This window comes from Equus caballus, chromosome 19 (assembly GCF_041296265.1).
Source record: "Equus caballus isolate H_3958 breed thoroughbred chromosome 19, TB-T2T, whole genome shotgun sequence".
NCBI lineage: Eukaryota > Metazoa > Chordata > Mammalia > Perissodactyla > Equidae > Equus > Equus caballus.
The window spans coordinates 12,583,121-12,589,465 of record NC_091702.1 but is presented as its reverse complement, the minus strand read 5'-3'; the positions used below and the strand labels follow the sequence as shown (position 1 = coordinate 12,589,465).

The 6,345-nt window shown below is 41.7% G+C and overlaps 1 long non-coding RNA gene across 1 annotated transcript; it reads right to left on the bottom strand.

Moving 5' to 3' along the window:
• Positions 1 to 357: 357 nt before the first annotated feature.
• Positions 358 to 5,884, bottom strand: LOC138918953 (uncharacterized). Its single transcript, XR_011428733.1, has 2 exons — positions 5,604 to 5,884; positions 358 to 504 (listed from the first exon to the last, which is right to left on the bottom strand). It is a non-coding gene; the product is annotated as an uncharacterized lncRNA (long non-coding RNA).
• Positions 5,885 to 6,345: the final 461 nt, after the last annotated feature.

Genomic DNA, 6,345 nt, shown 5'->3' with positions numbered 1-6,345 from the left:
TTTACCACCACCAGCACCACAACTTTTTCATGTCCTGAGTGAGCAAAAAGAAGTGGACTGGCTCAGCTTACCACCACCAGCATCAACAATTGATTTATCAGGAACAACAGAAATAAATTGAGAGTAAGACACGAAAGTGTGTCTTATTCATAATTATCTCTTCAGGGGTGCCAGTGTCTAACATGTAAGTAGGTTCTGAATAAATTTGTTGAATTAATTAATTAAGAAAAGAGAAGTACTGTCTTTGATCTCCATGTTACTGTGCTTTAAAGGAATTTAAGTCAATAAACATGTATTGTTCCAATCATGGTGCGAGGCCTTGCAAATACACAAACATGAAATAAGTTACACATAGTCTTTACTCTCAAGAAGTTTACTTTAAGCACAAACGCAGACACATTTTAGATGCTTGTGTGTTAAGAGTTTCACTAGATGTATGGATAAAGTACCGTGGGCAGACAGATAGCACTTTATGGAGTAATTTATTCCGTTCAAGTTGGGAGCCTACAGGAAAAAAAGAGTGACATTTCAGCTGGGCCTTGAAGTAGGAAGCAGTATTTCAGGGAACTTATCACGATGAGAATGAAATTGACCACACAATTAGGACTCTATGAGGAACAGCCCCAGCCTGAGAGCCCAGTGAGGGTCAGGGCTGCTAGTGCCCTTCTGGCAGACAGGGCTAATTGCTGACAGCAGTCTCTATCACAGAGGGTCCGGGACACATTGTAGATGTCCTAGAAGAACAGTGGGGACATACATTGGGAGCAGAGGGCTTATGACAACCACGACTCTCCCCTGAGGTCAGCTAATGGTCCATGCAGCTCAGCCTGGAAGATGCCTCAGAACACTGATCAGTTCTAAGGCTCCCTCAGGGGGTTCCTGGGCTGTCATGGGCAGACCCTGGGGATCTAAGTCTGACTAGGTGAGTCAGAATGACGATGGACAATTCTGGTGCCCCAGAGAGGGCCTGGAACCACTTGAGCCTGTAGAGTGTGGCTGGCTCTCTGCGGTCACCCCAGACAGGGATCTCCTACGGCAGCTGCCCCAGCTCCTGAGACCAAGAGAGAACACAGCCTCCCTGGAGACTCAGGCTGGTCTGCACATATGGGTGTAGACATAAACTAGTGGACACCCTCTTACTTGTAGCCACCTACACAATCTATGGGATATAGGCTGGGACCCAGATACTGAAGCCCATATGGAAGAAAAAGTCCATGACCAGTAAGGATGCTGTGGGGATGTATTAAAGCCAGAAGGTTCTCTCTTTTAACCATTTAGAAGAAAAATATAGCAACTCCACTGAGCAAGAAGCTATTTATACAAAATTAAACAGAAAGTGAGACCCCAAGCAGCACTGAATGCAGGTGATCTGAAGACCCTAGGGAAGCACCCTAGGCTGTGAATCAGGACATTCAGAGATCCCCCGAACTTCATCAGGGCTCCAGCTGCAGCACTGCTACTTACTATTTGTGGACAAATCATCATGTTTCTGTTAATTAAATAAGTATTATCAATAGAATATTATCATAACAGAGGAAAGAATCCATTCCTAAGGAAAAATAAGCCTTATCTAAATTATTTGCATTATTAACTAGAATTAGCGAGTAATGACAACATCTTAAATGGTATAGAAGTTCAGTTTCCAAGATAGTTTCCTATTCACCATTATATATGATGCTCATAATCCCTGGTGGGGTATGCAGGTAAGACACTAACTAAAAGAGGTTCACTGCATCTCCCAGGGTTTCACAGCAAAGCAGAAGTCAAGCCCAAGAAGGCTGACTCCCCATCCTGTGGTTTCCTAATCTTGCTCAAGTGTGACCACTGGGAAAACCACTGTGACCCACTCATTTTTTTTTTTTTTTTAAGATTGGCGCCTGAGCTAACATCTGTTGCCAATCATTTTTTTCTTGTTCTTCTTCTCCCCAAAGCTCCCCAGTAAATAGCTGTATACTCTAGCTGTGAGTGCCTCTGGTTGTGCTATGTGGAACACCGCCTCAGCATGACTTGATGAGCCATGCCATGTCCACGCCCAGGATCCGAACCAGCGAAGCCCTGGGCCACAGCAGAGCACGCAAACTTAACCACTTGGCCACGGGGCCAACCCCTGATCCACTCATTTTACTTAGCCATTTCCAGATTTCATCTGCCAGGTGCTTTCCATCTGAGTCTGTCTGGTGATGAATTTCAGAGATAACTGGCTGTTATTATAGATATAATGTTATAACAGCTGACTGTTAAGTATCTATCTTCTTAACACTTACTACATTATAAAAATGTTTTGTGGTAGTGTTTGAAACAAATCATCCTCATCTTTCTTTTCCTTATGCTGCATGTTCCCTTTTGCAAGTAGTAAGAGAAATGTAAAACAAACTATCTGTAGGCTTTCAAATGTCTAAAATCAGAATTTGGATAACTGCATGTTAAGGGTAGTTAAGATATGCTGTTAAAGAATTCTGAGGAACAATTCATCACAAGTGAAACTTTTTAAAAATTCCATAAACTGCCTTATTTTAAAGTCTGAATTCGGGAATCAGCAAGAACACCAGTAAAGTCCTTAACTTGTTTGCCATTGTATGGCAAGTGCCCAGTGCCCAACTCGGAGCAAGCAGGCACTCCCTCATTGCACGCCCACTGCTCCCCAGCATTTCCCAGGCTGGTCCCGCTGTACCTCACCTCGGCTCACCCACATACCCACCACCACAAGACAAGATATGCACCCCCCTCCCCAACTGATGTTCCACCTGCAGCTCTGCCTTGTCCAAGTTCCAGCTTTGGTCTCTTTTATTAATTAGCACAAGCTTAAAAAGAAGCATTGGCCCACATGGTGGCTGGGTAATAAATTTACACTAAAATCACAGAGGGACAAATGGAAAACCCAGCAAAACACCTTAATGAAACTTGGCAGCAAGCATCAAATTAAAATGTCCTACTCCTCTTCTTCTCAAACACCATGTCTTCTCAGACAAGGGAAACAGTAGAAAGAATAAACAAATGGGACTTCATCGGACTAAAGAGCTTCTTCAAGGCAAGGGAAAACAGGATTGAAACAAAAAAAAAAAACAATCTACCTATGAATATGGCCAAAAGACACATGAAAAGATGTTCATCATCGCTAATCATCAGGGAAATGCAAATCAAAACTACACTAAGATATCACCTTACACCCGTTAGATTGGCAAAAACATCCAAAACCAAGAGCGACAAATGTTGGAGAGGTTGTGGAGAAAAAGGAACCCTCATACACTGTTGGTGGGAATGCAAACTGGTACAGCCACTATGGAAAACAGTATGGAGATTTCTCAAAAAGTTAAAAATAGAAATACCCTGTGACCCAGCCATCCCATTACTGGGTATCTATCCTAAGAACCTGATATCAGAAATCTCAAGAGTCCGTTGCACCCCTATGTTCATCGCAGCATTATTTACAATAGCCAAGACGTGGAACCAGCCTACATGCCCAGAAACTGATGATTGGATAAAGAAGATGTGGTATATATACACAATGGAATACTACTCAGCCATAAAAAAAGACAAAATTGGCCCACTCACAACAACGTGGATGGACCTCGAGGGTATTATGTTAAGCGAAATAAGCCAGTCAGAGAAAGACGAACTCTATATGACTCCACTCATAGGTGGAAGTTAGTATATTGATAAGGAGATCAGATCGGTGGTTACCAGGGAAAAGGGGGGGTGGGGGGAGGGCACAGAGGGGGAAATGGTGTACCCACAACATGACTAACAAAATGTACAACTGAAATCTCACAAGGTTGTAATCTATCATAACATTAATAATAAAAAAAAAAACAATCTACCAATTGGGAAAAAGTATTTGCAAGTCATATATCTGACAAAAGGTTAATGTCGATACTATATAAAGAACTCACACAACTCAACAACAAAAAATCAAACAACCCAATCAAAAACTAGGCAGGGGACATGAACAGACATTTCTCCAAAGAAGATATATGGATGGCCAATAGGCACATGAAAAGATGCTCATCATCACTGATCAACAGGGAAATGAAAATCAAAACTACACTAAGATATCACCTTACACCCATTAGAATGGCAAAAATAACCAAAACAAAAAGTAACAAATGTTGGAGAGGTTGTGGAGAAAAAGGAACCCTCATACACTGCTGGTGAGAATGCAAACTGGTGCAGCCACTATGGAAAAAAGTATGGAGATTTCTCAAAAAAGTAAAAATAGAACTACCATACGATCCAGCTATCCCACTACTGGGTATCTACCCAAAGAACTTGAAATCAGCAATTCCACAAGTCCCATGCACCCCTATGTTCATTGCAGCATTATTTACAATAGCCAAGATGTGGAAGCAACCTAAGTGCCCATCAACAGATGATTGGATAAAAAAGATATGGTATATATATTCAATGGAATACTACTCAGCCATAAAAAAGGATAAAATCGTCCCATTCACAACAACCTGGATGGACTTTGAGGGTATTATGTTGAGTGAAATAAGCCAGATAGAGAAGGCCATCTCTGTATGACTCCACTCATAGGCGGAAGTTAAACATGTAGACAAAGAGAACAGATTAGTGGTTACCAGGGAAAAGGAGGGGGTCGGGGCTGGGCACAAAGGGTGAAGTGGTGCACCTACAACACGACTGACAAACAATAATGTACAACTGAAATTTCACAAGGTTGTAAATTATCATAATCTCAATAAAAAGTGAAAAGAAAAATGTCCTGCTCCTCTTTTAAAATCTACTTTTTGTTGATATTTTCTGCTGATATTACTTGGATTGCAGCTATAAGCACAGCCAAAGAAGGGCAGAGGAAGGGAAGAGGGAAGGAAAGGAAGAAAGAAGTTAGTTTGCCAGGAGGCTCTAGCCTCAGCTCTTTGGAGCTTTGCTCAAAACTACTAAGTCACTGATACTTGTCTGTCAATTAGTTTAGTCTTTTAAGAATATATCTTTCTAGGGGCCAGCCCCGTGGCATAGTGGTTAAGTTTGGTGGATTCCGCTTTGGCAGCCTGGGTTTGTGGGTTCAGATCAGGGGCGTGGACCTACACCACTCATCATCCACGCTGTGGGGGCAACCCACATATAAAATAGAGGAAGACTGGCACAGATGTTAGCTCAGGGCTAATCTTCCAGAGGAAAACAAAAGAATATATCTTTCTAACAGTTGAACTAAAAAAAACCCTCAAAGGTCTGATACTTTGTGGATAGAATTTAAGAGACTATCACACCTGAATGAAGAGACTTAGAGGCAGGAAGTTCCTTCTAAGACCTCTTATAGCCTTTTAGACTTCAAAACAAAGTTCAAGCTTGGTTATAAGTCTTCAGTGAAAGTCCTCGCAATGATTATCCTAGAAGAAAACCACGAGACTCCACTTGTTGTATTCTGAGTATACCCCAGTCTGTTCCTCTTTGGAAATCCATAAGCTTTTCTCTGAAGCCAGACTGCCCAGGTTCAAATCTCGGTTCTGCCACTTACCAGCTTTATGACTTAGGGCAAAGTACTAAAGGCTTCTCCACCACATACTAACTGTGTAACCTTCAGTAAGTGATTTAATCCTCTTTTGCCTCAGTTTCCTCATCTGAACGGAGAAGTTACTATTACCTACCTCATAGCTGTTGGCAAGCCTCAGGGCTTCACTGGCTGTTGGTCAGAGACATAAGTTCCCTGTCACATGGGCCTCTCCACAGGACAGGGCACAACACAGCAGCTTGCTTCCCCCAGGGAAACTTTCAGAGCCGTAAGATGTGGAAGGAAGGGCATGGATCTGGGAGACAGGCCTCTCCTCTGCGGCTCTGCCACAGACCTCTGAGTGACCTAAGGTGAGTTACTTGAATTCTCTCTTGTTCTACTTCCTCTACAGAAGGAGAATATCTATGGTATGCACCTTGTAAAATGTAAAAATAAGTTGAAATAAGGCATGTGAAAGCATTTTGAGAAGTATACAATACTATAAAGTTTCATTAATGACAGGGTTTGCATACTTAGTATAGTTTTCCCTAAAGTTAACAGACGTTACACAAAATAAAGGTTTTATTATCCAATTAATTTTGCAAATACTGAGTTAAGAAAATTCTCCAGATTCCTCTACCCAGGATAGTGGTTCCCAACCCTATCAGATCCAATGTGCCCTTGCTGTAAACATGTATCTTTGTAATGCCTCCTTTACCACCCTGAAACAATATTCAGATATATCCTACATAAACATAATTTCCAAAAAGACCAACAATAACATAATATGTATTTTAATACATAAATGCTTGGGAATGAGTAAACCAAAAGGCATAAGTAGTCAGACGCTTGCATCTATGTGGAGAATCATGGTGAATAGGACAGCTACAAACACAAGG